We start from the raw sequence: 20734 nt of genomic DNA, 5'->3' as shown, positions 1-20734 counted from the left end.
ACGGTGACGAGTGGCGTTCCTCAGGGGTCGGTACTGGGACCAGCACTGATCAACATCTTTGTCGGCGACATGGACAGTGGGATCGAGTGCACCCTCAGCAAGTTTGCCAATGACACCAAGCTGTGTGGTGGGGTCGACACGCTGGAGGGAAGGGATGCCATCTAGAAGGACCTTGACAGGCTGGAGAGGTGGGCCTGTGTGAACCACATGAAGTTCAACAAGGCCAAGTGCAAGGTCCTGCACGTGGGTCGGGGCAATCCCAAGCGCTACTATAGGCTGGGCGAGGAATGGAATGAAAGCAGCCCTGAGGAGAAGGACTTGGGGGTATTGATTGATGAGAAGCTCAACATGAGCCGGCAGTGTGTGCTTGCAGCCCAGAAAGCCAACCGTGTCCTGGGCTGCATCAAAAGAGGTGTGACCAGCAGGTCGAGGGAGGCGATCCTGCCCCTCTACTCCACTCTTGTGAGACCCCACCTGGAGTACTGTGTCCAGCTCTGGGGGCCCCAGTACAGGAGAGACATGGAGCTGTTGGAGCAAATCCAGAGGAGGACCACGAAGCTGATCAGAGGGCTGGAGCACCTCTCCTGTGAGGACAGGCTGAGAGAGTTGGGGTTGTTCAGCCTGGAGAAAAGGAGGCTTCAGGGAGATCTAATTGTGGCCTTCCAGTACCTGAAGGGGCCTATAGGAAAGCTGGAGAGGGACTGTTTATCAGGGAGTGCAGTGACAGGACAAGGGATAATGGGTTTAAAGAGGGTCGATTTAGATTAGATGTTAGGAAGAAATTCTTTACTGTTAGAGTGGTGAGGCACTGGAACAGGTTGCCCGGAGAGGTTGTGGAGGCCCCATCCCTGGAAGTGTTTAAGACAAGGTTGGATGAGGCTTTGGGCAACGTGGTCTAGTGGAGGGTGTCCCTGCCCATGGCAGGGGGGTTGGAACTAGATGATCTTTAAGGTCCCTTCCAACCCAAATCATTCTATGATTCTATGATAATGCCGTGGGAGCCTTTCTATATGGACAGAGATGTATCCTTTCAATCGGTGTTTATAGCGAGGAAGTCCCCAGCAGAGGCTGGAGGAGATGATGGGGTCATTGCCACTGTGCTGTTTAATAGACATGGTCTGTAAAGATTTCTCAGTGTCTCATGCTCCCAAAGAACTGGCTTTTACAGAAATGGTGATATTACATCTGACTTTCCTCAAAATGCTCAATTGCTGCATGTTGATATAAGTTTTACATGACCATATTTCATTAACTAGCCTAGATGTGAAAATTACCTGATTAGTTCTACCCTTTGGTTTACCTTTTGTAAAGATGTTCCATAGTGCTCTAAGTAGCGTACCAAGGCACTAGAAGGTACATCAGGCACGTGAAACACCCATATTTAAAGCAGTATCACTCTGACTCACTCATGTCCTGCTCTTTTGTTTCTCTTTTCAATCGATAATCTTCATTTGTGAAAAAGAGTCAATAGACAAAAGTTGCTGATATCCCTGCACGTAGGAGATTGGAAAGTTTCCATGCATTATGTTTTCCCTCTCTTTTTCTTAGAAATTCTTCTATAAGAATGAAAGACTTTAGTTCTGTGACAAAAGACAGTCCTTCACACAGACAGTTCTATTTTCTATGGATGAGTAAATCTGTAATTTAACCAATTTACGCCCCAGGTGTAAATGAAATACCTCAGCCCAAGAAAAGTCTATGCTCATGTGGCTACATATTCCTTAGTGCTCAAAGCTCTGCTTCAAATGAAGTAGACAGAGAGCTTGAAACTAGGCTTTTCACCTTCTTTGTAGATGCTCTCCTCAGTGCACTGTACAGTTATTTGGGACAGAGCCATTTCATTTACTTCTGTTGACACTGCTCTGCTTTGCATAGCTGAATTAAGACCTAATGAGAAAGAGAAAGTGGGAATTTCTCCATAATACAGTAGTTGGGGCATTCACCTGGGATGCAGGACACTTTCTCCTAGTTTCTGCTCCAATGAATAATTAATTATTTAGGCTAAAATGGAACAGTTTCAATATGTGTAAATGAGAGAGACACATCTCGTTACCGGAGAGGCTGAAGTAGTTGTTGGTGAGGGCTGTAAGAAAATGCAAGCGAGGCACATTCACAGCAGTTTGCCAGGAATCTGTGATAATTTGCCAGCTGCAGTTTGGCTGGATCTTCCTTTTCTGCTTTTGTTTTGGACTTCAGTCCAAGAACTGTAACAACTAGAGGCAGGAGGACAACATCCCATCTCTAGACAAATCTCTAATGGTACAAGACTTTTTTTTCTTCCTTTAATGAATATTCACTACATGCTTTATTCTTTCTCATTTTCTGTGCTTTTAGTGGTATTGTTTTTCTATTTCTCTTGGAAAATTATTCTAGAAGGACAGAATTGAGATTTTTTTTTTTTTTTCATTTCTGCATATCTGATTGTCAGCTTCGTTAAACACTAAATGCCACTCCTCCTAGTTTCTTTTCTTTTTAGTATTCTCCCCTTTGAGGGCTTTTCAGCCACCTCTCTTGCCTCAGAGTCCACCGTCCCTATCCATCCCCAGTGGTTTCTCTTCCACAGCCCTTGGTTAGTGTCCTATCAGGCTTTATTCTGCTTTTTCTTGGTGACATCTGTAATCTTGGCTCACATTTTACGCTGTCCTACCTCTTGGGCACATCTTCTCTAACAGCCTTAAATCAGTCTTGTCATCAATGATGGTTAGTTCAACATAATATATCCCAGCTCTCCTTAGACATTTCTTTGGACACTCTGTCCTCTTTGAAGTTGGAAAATTATACTTTTTCTTTCTTTTCTGCCTAAAATCCTGACATACTGTGAAGAAATAGCACTGCTTTCCCAGGCAGCCAGGTTGGGCTCCACACCTTCACCAGAACAAGTTTCCCATCATTCTTCTCCCCGCACTTCTCTCTTCTATGATTCTATGAAAATTGCTGTCCATTAACGAGATACATTTTGCTCTATTTCTTTTCAGACTCCCTTCTCATCTGAGAGAAGCCAAAAATGCTCAGGACCGTCCAAACACTCAGACATTTCCTTCCCTCTTAAAATCTTTCTGTACCATCCTCCTTCCCTCTTTTGCCATTTTCTCTCCCCCTATTTATTAGGAGTGACAATAAACCCAAATGGAAACTCACAGCTCAGTTGGTTTTTGACAGTCAAATGTTTGCAGAAGACCAGATGAGGCTCTTTCTGCAATCTGGTTCCCCATTCAAATTCAGGATTGTCTCTCCTTCCGTGGCACTGAGCCGGTCTGCAGATGCTGCCTTTTATTCCTTATCTCCTTTGTAACTTTGGCACTCAGATCCCATGTTCTGGCAGTTTTGTGCCCCTTCTTCATGCAGAATTCTCATCTATAGGATCTAAAAATTATTTTTCTTTCACGTATCTGAGCAATACTTGTTTTCCTCTGCCCACAATTTAAAAAAATCTAATGCTAACCACCTTGAAATCTTAAGAGTTTTGTTTGGGGTTTTAGTTTGGGGGTTCTTTTTTATTTTTATTTTTTATTTTCTATTTTTCTTCTTGACATGCTTCTACTTCCTATTAATACTTTGCATGTCTGAAGATGAAAAATACTCAGCCATTGTTTCAAGGTTCTCCAAGGAAGATACTGTTTAAAATGAAAAACAATACAAATATGAAGAGATTTCAAAAAGAAAAATACTAGCATAACTGGCCATAAGCAGTACATTCGTAACTGAACATTAATCAGAGAAATACACCAAAAAATTAGAGGACATGAACCCACTTTTCTTTTTTCTTCCCTTGTATTTTGACTCCATTTGACCACTTTCAGGTAATGTTTTTCTTACCCCTTCCTCTTTCTATATCACCAAGAACAAAATATGTAGTCTGGACTGCAGCCCCACAGCCCGTGCTCTGCACCACAATCTTCCACTATGGTCAGATAAAGATGGGTAGCAAAGATAGGTGAAAGCAGCAATCTATCTGTGGAAAGGCATAGTCTCCATTAAAGCAGGACCTAATCATGCATTCATTTCTCCTCAGGTGAAGACAATTTGGTCAATGTTGACCCACTCTAGATTTGAACAAGTGCTCTAGAAAAGAAAAGGTGATGGAGCTTATGGACCATCCCCTCTAGTCATCCGTCTTTGAAACTGAAAAATTATTTGATGAGTTAGTTCTCTTTTTGAGCCGGCTGCTTGCTTAATTCCCTGTGGCTGTGGTTGAGGAAGGTGCATACAGGGACAAGCCAGAGAAATCCAGACACCCTACACACAAGTACATGGGCCTGTACTTACCTTCTTGCCTCAGCTCTTACCGCATGACATCTGTCAAAAACACACCATACTTCAAGCATATCCTGACATAGTGAAGGGACACTTTCTTTTTAGAGAGTGATTCCTTGTTCTTCTCATCCAATGAACAAAGGATCAAGTTGTGGTGAGTTGACTCTGGCTGGAGGCCAGATGCCCATCAAAGCTGGTCTATCACTCCCCCTCCTCAACTGGACAGAGGAGAGAAAATATAACGAAAGGCTCGTGGGTCGAGACAAGGACAGGGAGAGATCGTTCACTAATTAATGTCATGAGCAAAACAGACTCAACTTAGAAAAATAATTAATCTAATTTATTATCAAGTAAAACAGAGTAGAGCAATGAAAACTAAAACCAAATCTTAAAACACCTTCTCCCCACCCCTCCCTTCTTCCCAGGCTCAACTTTACTCCTGAATTCTCTACCTCCTCCCCACCAGCAGCACAGTGGTTTGGGGAATGGGGTTGTGGTCAGTTCATCACACGGTGTCTCTGCTGCTCCTTGCTCATCAGGGTAGGGCTCCTCACACTCTTCCCCTGCTCCAGCGTGGGGTCCCTCTCCAACGTGAGTCCTTCCCACGGGCTGCAGTTCTTCACGAACTGCTCCAGCGTGGGTCCCCCACGGGGTCACAGTCCTGCCAGCAAACCTGCTCCAGCGTGGGCTCCTCTCTCCATGGGGCCACAGGTCCTGCCAGGATCTTAGGTTTCCCATGAAGTCACAGCCTCCTTCAGGTACCTCCACATGCTCTGGTGTGGAGTCCTCCACAGGCTGCAGGTCAAATCGCTGCTCCCCATCATCCTCCATGGGCCGCAGGGGGACAGCCTGCCTCACCATGGTCTTCTCCACAGGCTGCAGGGGAATCTCTGCTCTGGCACCTGGAGCACCTCCTCCCCCTCCTTCTGCACTGACTTTGGAGTCTGCAAAATTTCTTACATCTTCTCACTCCTTTCTCTAGCTGCAAAAACTGCTGCTCCTGGTTTTTTTTTTTTCCTTCTTAACTCTGTTCTCCCAGAGGCACTACCACCGTCGCTGATGTGCTTGGCCTTGGCCAGCGGCAGGTCCATCTTAGATCCAGCTGGTGTTGGCTCTATCGGACATGGGGGAAGCTTCTAGCAGCTTCTCACAGAAGCCACCCCTATACCCCCCCCCCATCCCGCTACCAAAATCTTGTCACACAAACCCAAAACACAAGTCAATACCAGGCACCTTTGGCAGCTCCTGCTGAGATGGATATCTTACTCCATACACACATAAAATCATAGAATCATAGAATGGTTTGGTTTGGAAGGGACCTTAAAGATCATCCAGTGCCAAACCCTCTGCCATGGGCAGGAACACTCTCCAGTAGACCAGGTTGCTCAAAGCCCCATCCAACCTGGCCTTGAAGACTTCCACTTCCCATGGTACTCTACCAAGCAGGTCCCTGAAGAGGGCAAAGTCTGCTCCCCTGAAGTCCAGGGCTGTGAGCTTGCTGTGCACCCTCCTCACTGCCCTAAAGATCTTGAACTCCACCATTTCATGGTCACTGCAGCCATGGCTGCCCTTGAGCTTCACATTCCCCACCAGCCCCTCCTTGTTGGTGAGAACAAGGTCCAGCATGGCACCTCTCCTCAGTGGCTCCTCTATCACTTGGAGAAGGAAGTTATCATCAACACATTCCAGGAACCTCCTGGATTGCTTATGCCCTGCTGTGTTGTCCGTGTAACAGATATCAGGGTGGTTGAAGTCCCCCATGAGGACCAGGGCTTGTGAACATGATGCTGCTCCTATCTTTCTATAGAGGGCCTCATCCACTCGGTCTTCCTGGTTGGATGGCCTGTAGCAGACCCCCACTATAATGTCCCCTGTCCCTGCCCTCCCTTTAATCCTGACCCATAAGCTCTCAGTTGGCTCCTCATCCATCCCCAGGCAGAGCTCCATGCACTCCAGCTGGTCATTGATACAGAGGGTGACACCCCCTCCTCATCTCCCCTGCCTGTCCTTCCTAAAGATCCTATATCCTTCCATTCCAACAGTCATAGGAGCCATCCTATGGGGTCCTCCATGGGTTGGAGGTGGATATCTGCTCCACCATTAACCTTACCATGGTCTTCACCACAGGCTGCGGGAGAATCTCTACTCTGGCGCCTGGAGCATCTCCTCCCCTTCCTTCTTCACTCACCTTCGTGTCTGCAGAGTTGTTCTCCTCACATATTCATCAGTGTTTTTCCTCCCATCCCCATCCAGTTACTTCTAAATACTTGAATTCTTTTGTTTTTACCAATTTATTTTATACCAGACTATTTGTTACAGTTTGGCCAACTTTCACAACCAACATGCAGTTATTTCACCAGTGTCACTAATAACACCAGCAACAACGCCTGTAGTATATACAGACTATGGAGCAGATTAATATTGCTATCAAAACATTTTTGTTGTATCTATGAACTGTGTGAAAATTTTTTAATTAAGTTACCTTAATTCACTAAAACTTAATTAAAAACTTGGGTGCTCATTGCCCAGAGCAAGTTAGCATGAAATTCAATTTGTGCTCATCTGCTTAAGGCTGGCAGAATGTTAGACAGTGCCTGAAACACCCCATTCTACTAAAGTCTACTGGTGCGTGCCATTGTTTGTATTATGGTTGTTCTTCGTGTCCCAACAGTATCTGAAGGATCCAGTGCCCCCCTGTAATAATAATATGCATGTTCAGCACTTACTACAACATTAAAATATCTAAGTGTTGGTGTTCTTGCTCGATCTGTGCTGAATGCTTGAAAACTTTTGCATCTAATCTGGCAATACCTCTGGGACACACCTTTCTTCTGAGCCCACACAACTAACAGATGTCCAGGCACAGATGTGTACCCTATCTCACAAAAGTTTTCTCTGACTTTGTCTACAACTGCCTCAGCTGCACGGTTGCATTCAAGATGCTATTGTTGAAGTTTTATTCCTGCTCTGTGACTCTGAATATGTCACCTCCTTCCCTCCCTCCACAAGAAGGCAGGCCTGGGAAGGATCTCTTCAGTCTCCATATCCACAAACCTCCTCCAGTAGGACACATCTTCTAATCTACTCTGGATATGGATGAAGTTCCCTTTTGGAACAAGTTCTCCTTTTGATACAATCTACATTCATCTCCGGTTTATCCAGGTCCTTGCACATTTTACAATACACGTGCTAATTTCAAGACTTTCTTGTGTCATTAGAAAGGTTTGACACCGCATCAATTCAACCACTGCTGAAATCCAGAAGCAGGAAATATACTGTGTTTCTTTTATAAAGAAAGTAACCAGCTGGGTCTGGCATACTCTAGGTGCTGATAAAGCCACTTGGCAATCATATTTTTCACTGAAATCCTAGTCTAATTATTCTTTCATTTGAATTTTAGAATGTGATTAATCAGGTAAAGAGTTATACTTCCATTAGCACTTTCATATTCCATTCATCAAAACACCTAAGTACAAATCCATGTAACATGTTGAAAATTGCCAGAAATAGAAGAAAACAAAGATTTCAGGATCAAGAGACTCATGCTTAGTGATGCTGAGAACATAAATGAATGAATGAAAAGAATAAATGAATGAGTAAATTACTATGGTAAGATGTTTAGGTAAAGTTGTGAGAGAAATGACATAACTCATTAATTCTCTTCTTAAGCAGCTCCTGCTATAAAGGGTGACCAATTACAGTTATTTTCCAGTTCTTAATAGATTATTAATTACATTTTAGCCTGCCTATGAAGCTATTATACCATTATAGACTCCCCTGGTGTAACACAGTCATGGTCAGTAGCTGGCAAATGCAGCCTGAGGCTACAATTTCTAGTTGTGTTAGGTCTGGTGGGCCTAAAATGTTATTGAAAAATAAGGTCATAGAGCAAGCAAAACACTGAATTGTGGAAGACAACATAACACTTTTCATTCTTTCCATTCTTATAGTTCTATTCCAGCAATTCCAAATGCATGACGAATTATTTGAATAGGTGTGTCATATAAACTTACACATCACCCTTTTAACTTTCAGTATTTGAAACTACTCTTTTTATGAAACTTTCCAGATCTGGTAGGGCAAAGAGCCCCATCAAGCATTACTGGGGCAAGCTAGGGGGTGCTGCAGTTAGTCATTCACAAAATGTATTAAGAACAAAAACACGAGAGCACTAATTATTATAAATGTGTCATTAAATCCCTTTCAATTGCAATGTGAAATACAATCTCTGAATAGCAAGCATCTCCTGGAAAAAAAAAAATCTCTTATCTGAAGTTAAAAAAAAAAAAAATCCGTTCTGATCTAAATGTGATAGAAGGTGAAATGCATTTTCCTAATGAATGCTAGTGTTATTAAGACATTAATAGCTACTAATGGGGAGAGGTCTGGGATGAGAGAAGTAATATTTATAGAAAAGGTAATCTGTAAAAAGGAAAGACAGCCTTGGATTGCCATATTTCATACCTAGATTTTACAGCATTAAAGCTCATGTGGGCAAGGATGAATAAGGTGACCTTAGAGAAATTTCCAGTAACTTTCTGAAAGTCAGTGCTTGGATAGAAGAAGAACTCCTCTTACACATTGCCAAGGGAGCTGGTGGAAGTCCCTTTCCTGAGTACACTTGAGAAGATGTGACATCATGTGTACACATCAGCCCTTTCAAAACAACAAAGGAAAAACAGCGCAAAAGGAAAACAGACTAAAGGGAAGAACTGAAGATAGAGCAAGCAGTAATAATTCCCAAAATGCCATAGTAGACCTTTTATTTCAGCTGTTCTGTTCCAAACTTCAAGCACTAGACTAAGAGATATTGCAGAAGGGGAAGACAGAAAATGTGTACTAGGGGCAACAGCACAGGCCAGAGCTGCTGTTTTAATATGCAACCTACACAACATACCCAGGACAACACACTTAATGTGGATTAAGGAATCAGTTATACATTGGTTCACATGTGCTAATAATACATAACACCATTAAATAGATTTTTCTGTAATAGGGAATATTTCAGGCCAAAATCTAGACCTCTTGGTCTGGAACAGCAAGGTAAAAGAAATTATCAAATTAAAGTGTAGACATCGGTGAGAGGTGTAAAAAAAAAAAAAAAAACAACAAAAAAACCCACCTTGTATCCAAATCCTTTTGAATGCATGCAGTGGTAGCGACAAGCCATTTTCATATACAATCTAAATGCACATCAAACTACTTTCTTGGATTTACATGTGCCTATAAATATTGGGGCTTCTTCTTCTTCCATGCATGTCTCTCTTCTAGACTGTTTGATTCCCTTTATAGGGATGGAACAGAAACAGAAGAGGAGTAGATAATTAGTTTAGAGTGAGAGACATGGTGAAATGTTCCCTAAACCTCCAAGAGGAGGTCTGACACAGCAATTCCTTGTTCTGCTTATATGAATGCCCTTATAGTTATTGAATGCCTATGCCTATGGTGAGTGGTGCTCAAAGAAAGCAGGAGCTTTGCAGCATACGCATTTGATGTTGCATAAAGAGTAACACATGTGACACATGCAGCTCCCATGCCCAGTTCTGCCTTCCTGAGAAAAGCCAAAGTCCTTCACCACTGGCCTTGTGCTGACCTCTGTCAGCATCAGAAGGAGCACAGTGTGAATTAGGGGACTTGTCACCAAAACCAGTGGTTGAATCATGCCTGGTTTATCTTCTGTCCCATAAGAGATGATGTGAGATGTAGGTGTGTCTCCTCTGTGACTTCTCCACCTTCCCAGGTGCCCTTGCATAATAGGTACGAGGTTCTGCAAGTGGAACTGAACATTCACGAGGGCGATGGTTCATCTATCTCAGAGATGTTGCTGAGGGTAAGTTGGCCTACACCCTACATCAAAACTGCTTCCATAAAAAAAACCCCAAAAACCAAACAACCAAAAAAACAGGTCATTGTCACAGGAGACTGACTCCATTCTGAAGGGAACAGAAGGACCAATATGCCGACCAGAACCACTTCTCAGGGAAGTCTGCTGTCTCCCTGGAGCCAGGGTTAAAGACGAGAAGAGAAAGCTTCCTACCCTGGTACGGTCCTCAGATTATCATCCATTGTTGATTTTTCAGGTAGCCAGTGATGAAATTTCAACAAAAAGGCCAGAGGCAATCAAAAGAGACTTCAGAGCCTTGGGACAACAGGTTAAGGGATCAGGAGCACAAGTTGTGTTCTCCTCTATCCTTCCAATTGCAGGGAATGATGACAGGAAAAACCAGGAATAGTCAGCATATCAATACCTGGCTCCGAGCCTGGTGTTACTAGCAAAATTTGGGGTTTTTTGGTCATGGGTTTGTCTATACGACACCAGGCCTGCTAGCGACTGACATAGTACACCTGTCTCAAAGAAGGAAAAGGATCTTTGCACAGGAGTTAGTAGGGCTCATGGAAAGAGCTTTAAACTATATTTGAAGGGGGAAAGGGATAAAACCAGGTTCACTAGAGAGAAGCCTGGGGATGGCACGCTAATGTTTGAGGCACAGTATGCTAGCAATGTCTTTCGGTCTGCCGACTCATTGGAGGTAGGGGATAGAGATTGATGTGGCAGCAAAGACACAAGGGTTATTGATGGGTTAGAAACCATGGAAGTGCCTGAGAGTGCTTAAGTAGGAATTAGGGCTTCCCCCAAAAAAATGGTGGTGGGATCAATAGCCCAACTGAAATTCATCTACACCAATGTGCCTAGCATGGGCAACAAACAGGAGGAGCTGGAAGCCATTGTGCAGTTGGAAAACTATGATATAGTTGCCATCACAGAAACATGGTGGGATGACTCACACAACTGGAGTGCTGCAATGGATGGTTACAAACTCTTCAGAAGAGATAGACGAGGAAGGAGAGGTGGTGGAGTAACCCTGTATATTAAGGAGCGTTTTCCTTGTGTAGAGTTTGACAATGGTGACGATAGGGTTGAGTGTTTATGGGTAAGAATCAGGGGGAAGGCCAATAAGGCAGATATCATAGTAGGAGTCTGTTATAGACCACACAACCAGGATGAAGAAGCAGACGAAATATTCCATAAGCAGAAAGGGGAAGTCTCACAATCTCTTGCCCTTCTTCTTTTGTGGGATTTCAACTTCCCAGACGTCTGCTGGAAATACAATACAGTAGAGAGGAAATCATCTAGGAGGTCTCTGGAGTGTGTGGAAGAGAACTTCCTGACACAGCTGGTGAGGGAGCCAACTAGGGAAGGCGCCCCACTGGACCTGTTGTTTATGAACAGAGAAGGACTTGTGGGTGATGTGATGGTCATAGGCCATCTTGGGCACAGTGATCACAGAATGATACAGTTTTCAACTCTTAGAGAAGTAAGGATTGGGGTCAGCAGAACTGCTACCTTGGACTTCCGGAGGGCAGATTTTGGCCTGTTTAGGAGCCTGGTTGAGAGTCCCTTCAGAGGCAGTCCTGAAGGGCAAAGGAGTCCAGGAAGGCTCGATATTCTTCAAGAAGGAAGTCTTAAAGGCACAGGAGCAGGCCATCCCGATGTGCTGAAAGATAAACTGGCAGGCATAAACACTGGTCTGGCTAAACAGAGAATTTGGCTGGAACTCAGGAGAAAAAAGGAGAGTTTATGGCCTTTGGAAGAAGGTGCAGACAACTCAGGGAGACTACAAAGATGTCGTTAGGCTATGCAGGGAGAAAATTAGAAGGGCCAAAGCACAACTAGAACTTAATCTGGCTATTGACATAAAAGACATTTAAAATATTTCTATAAAGACATTAGCAACAAAAGGAGGGCTAAGGAGAATCTCCATCCTTTACTGGATGCAGAGGGGGAAACATAGTAACGAAGGATGAAGGAAAGGCTGACGTACTTAATGCCTTCTCTGCCTCAGTCTTTAATAACAAAACCAGTTGTTCTCTGGGTACCCATCCCCCTGAACTGGAAGACAGGGATGGGGAGCAGAATGAAGCACCACAGGGGAAATGGTTATTGACCTGCTACACCACTTAGACACACACAAGGCTGTGGGACTGGATGGGATCCACCCCAGGGTACTGAGGGAGCTGGCGGAAGTGCTCACCAAGCCACTTTCCATCATTTCTCAGCAGTCCTGGCTGACCAGGGAGGTCCCAGTTGACTGGAGGTTAGCAAATGTGACTCCTATCTACAAGAAGGGCCAGAAAGAGGATCTGGGGAACTACAGGTCTGTCAGTCTGACCTCAGTGCTGGGGAAGGTTATGGAGCAGATCATCCTGAGTGTCATCATGTGGCACGTACAGGACAACCAGGTGATCAGGCCCAGTCAGCATGGGTTTAGGAAAGGCAGGTGCTGCTTGACTAACCTGATCTCCTTCTATGACAAGGTGACCAGGTTAGTGGATGAGGGAAAGGCTGTGGATGTTGTCTACCAAGAATTCAGTAAAGCCTTTGACACCATTTCCTTCAGCATTCTCCTGGAGAAACTGGCTGCTCCTGGCTTGGACGGGCACATGCTTTGGTGGGTAAAAAACTGGCTGGATGGCTGGGCCCAAAGAGTTGTGGTGAATGGAGTTAAATCCAGTTGGTGGCCAGTCACAAGTGGTGTTCCCCAGGGCTCAGTACTGGGGCCAGTTCTCTTTAATATCTTTATCAATGATCTGGACAAGGGCATCGAGTGCACCCTCAGTAAGTTTGCAGATGACACCAAGTTGTGCGGATGTGTTGATCTGCTGGCACTACAGAAACACCATGCACAGTTAAACATCTATGTAAAAAAAAATTTATGACCTTGGAATAAAACCAATGTCTTATGTCAGCATGTCCAGTTCCCTTATATTCAGAGCTAAAATGTACCACACTCATTAAACAAATCAGATTGATTCTTCCCCATTTCTCATTCTGAAAAGCTTTAATTCCTCTGAAAGAAACTTTCTGCCAATTTCCAGCCAAAATGCATTTCTGGTCACTTTATAGCTGTTTGCTCCCTTGCCAACATTCTTTGCCTATAAATACACCAGGAGGGCAAACACCTGGGTGGTAAAAGAACTATTTAAGCTAAAAGACAGCCTCACCTCCAGACAGACTGTGTTTAACTTGTCTGAGCAAGCCAAGCTCTTTCAGTCCCTCCAGTTAAGAAAGGCTCTCTACTCCTGTCAACACTGAAGTAACTCCTTTCTGCAAGTTCCAGCTGGAGTTCATCTGCAATCAGCATAAAGATAACATAATTATAGTGCTCTCTAATTCCCTGTATTTAGCAGATTGGCTCAGCAGATATACCTTGAAACACATGTACCATTTAATGCCCTTTCAATGGTTTACCCACCTTGGTATTTCATTGTTAACCTGCAAACAACCATGTTTTTCTCCTTCTCAATCACTTTCAGCTGATGAGCTCTGCCACATTGCCAGCGCTCCTGCCTTAAGTCCCACATGGCCTGGGCATTCTTCTAATGGTATTTGATTTTATTTCTCATACTGCAGTCTTCTAAGTCATCCAACACCTACCTCACTCATGATAGACCCAGCTCCCTTTGCATGGAGGATGCATCATTACTATCACAAGATAATGTTATTCTCAAACCCCAAATTTTATGCGAAGTTATGAAAGAAAATATTAAACATGACTGCTCTTAAATTGTATCTTTGAGGAACTGTTAGTAACACCCACTGGTGCTATTTCATTGTTGTTGCAATGTTACTTCTCTGCAAATTCTTTAAGTACTGCACCTATTTCCATGTTGTAGTGCTAATTTACATTGAAGAACTGTAGAAAATATGTTACATTGTTGATATCTAGTTCTTTCCCATAAGAAAGCCACTGGGTAACTTAACACAGTCCTAAGTCCAGCTTGCCTTCTATCCCATTTATCACTCTTTAGTCACCCTTTCCTTTGAAATTTATTTAGAACTTAATATTCTATGAGATTAGACCATGTTCCTCTTTTTTTTCTTCTTTCTTGCTGCTCTTCAGATACGTAATTCAAGAAGAAATATACGCTGTGAAGAAATAGGACAACTCTGAGTTCAAAACATGAAGTCTGCACTTATTGTAAGAGAGCTTCTAAATAAGGTAAGGAATTCATTCATTCAAATGACTAACGGGTACAGTACACAGGAGGTGAATACAATTGTGAGGACTGGAAAAAATAGTGGGGGCTTTTTGACATTTTCTGTCTGGTTTCTCAAGAAAACAAGGCTGAAGCCATCACGCTGTGTGAGTGACTGCATATGAATCTGTGCATGTCAACTGCTTGCCTGTCTAGAAAGCTTCTGGAGGATAGAGACCACGCCACTCACTCCAGCCTGGTCTCACCCTTAGTAAAAGTTAGGGAATCCACAACCCCTTACGAATCCACAGGAAACTAGGCTTGATTGTTCATCTGCTCATGAAACTAGTTAATTTTAGAAGTAATGAAGTTACAGTGCCATCACATTGCTGTGAGTGAGGTCACACTGAAAGATGCAGTGAAACATCCCATTTAAGTGGAGAATGCTGTTCTTCAGCTAAATCTAAATTTACTGCTAAGTGTCTTTGAGCTATGAGTTCATACCTCAGTGCCGTGAAGGACATCAGAAAAAGTCAGGCTGGTATTACTTCCAAGTGAATAATTTATTTAACAAATTCAGATACTTCCCTTTTGCGATTTTTGCCCTGTGAGTAGAGGAGAACAGCATTTTCTTTAATTTGTTATGTTAAAAATTTCTACTGAATATTTTCTGTAAATAGTTTCTGATGTGAAAAATGAGGACATTCTTTCAACAGTCCAGTAATCACAGCAACCGCAATTATCTCATGATCACCAGGTAACATTCCTCCACTCTTTCTTGTATCCTTTGCTTGTTTTATTCTGCAAAAAGCAGAGATCTTCCCTTGTTTTATCTTCATGCACGGTTTAACACAATGCAGCTAAGCACTCTACATCTCACTGTAATATGAATAATAATTCAGGCTATGATCTCTGTTGTCAACACACATCAATCTCAGCTGTTATACAGCTCCTCTAAGACAGGCAGCAAAGCACCTTACAATATCCTAAGAACACTTCTATTAGACACAGGAATTCTAAAATTCCCAGTTACTGCTGTGGAAGAAAGGGTCACGTATAGAGTGATTACTTTTGGCATCCATTGTAATGCTTAAGAAGACCAGCATGCTTCCAACCATCTAACATATGTAATAACCAAGTCAGTGCATGTCAATAGAGAAGATTAAACACCTCAGAAGGTGTGCTGGTTTGGCTGGGGTAGTTAATTTTCTTCAGAGTAGGGGCTATGTCTTGGATTTGTGCTGGAAACAGTGTTGACAATACAGGGATGATTTAGTTACTGCTGAGCAGTGCTTACACAGAGTCAAGGCCTTTTCTGCTCCTCTTCATTATTTTCCTTTACATTACAATTGTTCTTGTTATTATTATTATTATTATTATTAAATTATTGAATTGTTCTTATCTCAACCCATGCATTTTCTCACTTTTACTCTTCCAATACTCTTCTCCCCATCCTGTTTGGAGGGGGGAGAGTGAACAAGCAGCTGCGTGGTGCTTAGTTGCCGGCTGGGGTTAAACCATGACAGTTCTTTTTGGCACCCAACATGGGGCTTGAAGATTTTGAGATAATAAGAGATTGGCCAGCGCAAATTAGAAGGGATTTATATCTGTGGGTCATGATACTGATTCATGTGTTCTCTGTATTAGTTTATCTGATCTGCACCATGGTCTTTTTTTTTGCTGTACACGTTAAAGATTGGTGTTGGCTTTACCAGTTTGTTGTGCTCTGTAGTGACTGGTGACGTTTTGCCTGGGAGATTTGTTATTAAAACACTGACCTTGAGCTTAATCTGGTATTTGGGCTCTGTACTGAAGCCATTACTGTACTTCGGGTTCCATGTCATGGAGACAATTAACAATTATACTTCTTCCTCTGAGAGGTTTTTTGTGGAGGAAATATACAAAATGGCACCTTCGCTACCTTCTTCTGTGATGTTTTCTCCCTTGTTACAATAACTTCTCAGTATCTTGAACATCCTTGGGTAGTTAAAATACTTCTGTTGGTATTTCTTAGGAATATTGCTTCGGTTTTGTCTAAGGTTAAATTGCTTATTAAAGCAATTTAGGAACATGACCCAGGCTCTGCGAGAGTATGGTCATGGGTGGCATGGCATGTGGGAAAATATGGGCAGGTATCTAGAGAACTTCTCACCTCCAATGGTCTAGAACTTCACTCCTGAATAACTACAGGATCTTGATGAAGTGGTAGAATGTTTGAAAAAAAATATGTGGTGGCTATTCCAAAGAGGCACAACTTATTGCATTGTGCTGGGCCTTGGCCAGCATACACCAAACACTGCTCAATACTATGCAGCATCCTCGGGGAGAAGAGAGGGAAAACAAACCAACAGACACTATGGCTAAACAAGACACTATATCAGTCTCCTGTTAAACTGAAAAGAAACAATGGAAGCAGATGTCAGCTCGTTTAGTAAGGGATGAAGAAGCTCCTCCTAAGAGGGAGCAGGAGAAAGTATCAGAAAAGACAGCCTGTTCTGCAGCAAAGCAGTCACAAGAACAGGAAGAGGAAGAGATTGAAATTATAAATGAGACAGAAACCACCCAATTGCTACCCCTAAGTGAGCTGCGAGATATGTGAAAAGATTTTAGCTGTCAACTACGTGAGCTAATTCTCAGCTGGTTACTCCAATGCTGGGATATTGGGGCCTGTAGTCAGGAATTAGAGGGTAAGGAAGCCCAGCAGCTAGGATCCCTTGCTAAGGATAAGACCATTGACAAAGGGACTGGAAAAAAGCCAGGAGTCCTCAGTCTTTGGCCATGACTCCTGTGAAGTGTGAAGGACAGGTACCCCTTCAAGGAAGAACTTGCAAATTACCAAAGCAAATGGACCAACATCGAGGGAGGTATCCAGTATCTGAGGGAATTAACTGTGTTGGAGGTGATCTATAACAACCTGGGTGATGACCAGGCATCCAAAGAGCTAGAGGAAATCTGGTGCACACAGTCCGTGTGGCAAAAGTTTGTACAAAATGCACAGACATCACATACCTACACCCTGGTGATAATAAGCTGGACAGACATGGAGACACCAACTATAGATGAACTGGCCAGACAGCTCTAAGAATACAAAGATGATCTCACTTCCTTCATGAAGGCCTGTATATTGGCTGTGGACAGAATGACCCAAAAAATGTCCAAGCAAGCTGAGAAGGGTCTTCATGCACTCCAGCCAAGGCCTCAGCTATTAAAAGTTATCTTTTTTCTGTTCAAGGGAAAGGATACCAGTGGTGTACACCACATGCAACCCTGTGGTTCTTCCTGTGGGGAGGACATAATGAAGTCAAAGGCCACCAAGTGGTATGCAAAATTGATATCGCCAATGCATTTTTCTCAATCCCTCTGGCAGCAGAGTGCAGGCCACAGTTTGCGTTCACATGGAGAGGTATCCAGTACACCTGGAACTGACTGCCCCAGGGGTGGAAACACAGCCCCACCATTTGGCATGGATTGATACAGACTGCACTGGGACAGGGTGAAGCTCCCAAACACCTGCGGTATATTGATGACATCATTGTGCAGGGTAACGCAGCAGAGGAAGTGTTTAAGAAGGGGAGAAGAATAATCCAGATTCTTTTGAAAGCTGGTTTTGCTATAAAAGTCATGGAAGGTGGCAAATGCTCTGTAGGGGTGGCTACAGCAATGGAAGCAGGCCACCTGGCAGTGCAGATGTAAACCTATCTGGGCTGCTAAATTATGGCAAGATATTGCTGCTCAGGTAGAGAACCTGGTTGTAAAAGTACGTCATGTAGATGCTCACATACCCAAGAGTCGTGCCACTGAAGAACATCGAAACAATGAGCAGGTGGACCGGGCTGCTAGAATTGAAATCACTCAGATGGATCTGGATTTGGAACATAAGGGCGAGCTATTTATAGCTTGATGGGCCCATGACGCATCAGGACATTTAGGAAGGGATGCAACATCCAGATGGGCTCATGAACGAGGGGTAGACTTGACCATTGACACCATTGCACAGGTTATCCATGAATGTCAAATGTGCACCATAATCAAAGAGATCCCAGCCTCTGGGAAAATTGAATGATACAACAGACTGTTAAAAACTACACTGAGAGCAATGGGTGCTGGGACATTCAACCATTGGGGCACACATTTAGCCGAAGCCACTTGGCTAGTTAACACTAGAGGATCTGCCAGTTGACCTGGCCCTGCCCAGTCGAAACCACTGCGCACTGTGGAAGGAGATAAGACCTCTGTAGTACATATAAGGAACTTGTTGGGAAAAACAGTCTGGGTTATTCCTTCCTCAGGAAAGGGTAAACCTAGTTATGGGACTGTTTTTGCTCAGGGACCTGGGTGCACTTGGTGGGTAATGCAGAGGATGGAGGAGTCCAATGTGTACCTCAAGATGATTTAATCCTGGGTGAAAATAATCCATGATTTCAGTTGCATGTTATGCAAATTACTATAGCAGAAACCCCTTGTTGCTAGCCAGGCTAGGAGCAATGGGAGGAGTTCATTGCAATGTTCAGCCCTATAACCTGGCACAAAGGGACCAGGCATGGAGATTGTAATGGAAATACCTTTAAATTGTTGTAACTCATGATTTGTGTTGGACGTTACAGGAATTACTGTATCAGGAACCACCTGAACCAATGGAGGACAAGCCTTACAAGAAGCAGTGCAAGTACAGCAGTGACCCAACCTGAGCTGGCTTTGGTGCCCAGTAACTCCATGCAGCACACCACCTCTCCTGTCCTGAGTGACCACCACAACAGACGGATTATGATCTGTAGGAAATCCTGGAAGAGATGGAGCAAGCCCAACGCCAAAGCGGAAACAACCTGCAGACACCATAGGGAGGTCCTCATCTAGAGATGGGACAAAGCAACAGGCACAGAAAAGATGCAGCTGGAGATCATGAACCTTCACTTTGAAGAGCAACTGAAGACACAAAACCTCCTTTTCCTTAACAAGATATAGCATAGAAATTAATAAAATTTAGGTAGTAAGCAACAAAGATCAAACAAAAAATACAGACCCATTTCAGCAGCAGGCAGGAAAACTGACATTCAAGCCCAGGCTAAATATGTTTGTGGTTCTTTGCAAACACTAGAAATTTAACAAATGACTTAAGAGAACTACAATGCCTCTTTTAAATGCCAATACTGAGTTAGAAACTTGGGGGAGAAATGTCATCCATGTAGCAATGCGGCAATATGCAAACGCATAAGGGGAATGATCACAAAGGAAGCGAATTCAGCATTTTTTTCCCAGTAACTGTGTTGAACTCAGGTCCCACAAGTAGTTAGTTACATTAGTCCTTCTGAAGCTCCAGCAGTGCCTCTGTAAGACCACTCTCCTTGGTCTTTCTGCTGCATAAACGTGAAGACTCATATTATATGTCCAAGACCTGGCTGTTTTCCGTAGATATTCCTAAACCAGGTCCAGTGTCCAGCGCTCATAAACAGTAGAGTGGTAAGATGAAATTATTTCTTGCTACCGAGAACATATATGATTCTGTTTTCACCAGATCATACCAGATGAAGGCTCCAAAAGCACAATTTAGGGTTTTTGTGATTTGCTTTTTAACATGGACTAAAGCCCTCTTTCCTCTTTTCCTGCAGAAAGAGTCATTTTACTAGTTGGTCCTGGCAGCTCCAGTCAGAACCACCTACATGGCTCTGTTCTATCCCACATAATTAGATGAACCACCAACAGAGTGCTTCTCCTCACTCTGTATTGGCATAGCTATACTGCTAATTGCAGCCAGGCAGCCCAAACGTTCTGCCACCATGACACGGAGAAGAGCACACAGAGGTTTGAGGACTGACTCAGAGAAGGGGGGACAGAGGTACTTCTGTCTTCCCTGGAGGAGGATTTTTGTTGCAATCAGTTCCAGCCCATAAGGACATCTTCTCCACACTTCATTCAAACCGGTGGTCCTGCCGAATGATGCATATATTGCTGATGGCTGCACGAAGCACATCAGAGAGCCTACAGACATGGTTGTTGCTATGTGAGTCCAAAGAGCACATCGTAGCTATCTCTTCCTTGCTTGATGAAAAACAAGTTTGGGAACGACCTTAGGCAACCTCAGCCCACCTTCTTCCAAGCTTTCCATCCATTCTTCTGACCTGCACACAACTTGAGGGCCCACCCAAAGACAGCCAGATTGGATGAGTATAAAACCCAGCTTAAATTGATCTACAGGGTTTTTTTCCTGTGTGAACAAGACCTTGGTAAGAGAAAAGGCAAAAGCTCTACCTCCAACTAATGCTGTACCAGAGGCAAATGCTACATGAGATGTCTTCATCCTTTTGCATGTAATAAATATTCAAGCCACATGTCTTTAAAGTGCTAGGTTAAGGTGCTTAACATTTGAGTACACATCATTGAAAAAGAAGGTTGGTACTTTAGTACTAACTCATGTCTATTTTTAGCCTTAACACAGCTATAACATCCTCAGAAGCATGACCAGCCTGCTGTGATTAAATATCATACTTGTACAGTGAACTGCTGC

Source organism: Grus americana, chromosome 2, assembly GCF_028858705.1.
Source record: "Grus americana isolate bGruAme1 chromosome 2, bGruAme1.mat, whole genome shotgun sequence".
Taxonomy (NCBI): Eukaryota; Metazoa; Chordata; class Aves; order Gruiformes; family Gruidae; genus Grus; species Grus americana.
Note: the sequence above shows the minus strand (reverse complement) of the source record.